The sequence below is a fragment of the Olea europaea genome, unplaced genomic scaffold, assembly GCF_002742605.1.
Source record: "Olea europaea var. sylvestris unplaced genomic scaffold, O_europaea_v1 scaffold2788, whole genome shotgun sequence".
NCBI classification, from domain to species: Eukaryota; Viridiplantae; Streptophyta; class Magnoliopsida; order Lamiales; family Oleaceae; genus Olea; species Olea europaea.
In genome coordinates, this window is record NW_019246354.1 from 67057 (window position 1) to 67266 (window position 210).

Consider the following 210-nt stretch of genomic DNA (forward strand, 5'->3'; position numbering starts at 1 on the left):
TCAAACAAATTTTTGAGCTTGCTTTATACAATAAATTATTAAAGTCCATACCATTGAAATAAACTCGAATAAAATAAAAAATATTTTTAGGTTTGCACGGAACCAAGACATTAAGCAGTTGTGCTACAATGACAGGTTTCAATTCAGATTTTAAATCTAGACAATACATGATTGAGGAATTGAAAAAAAAAAAAAAAAAAAGAAAAGGGG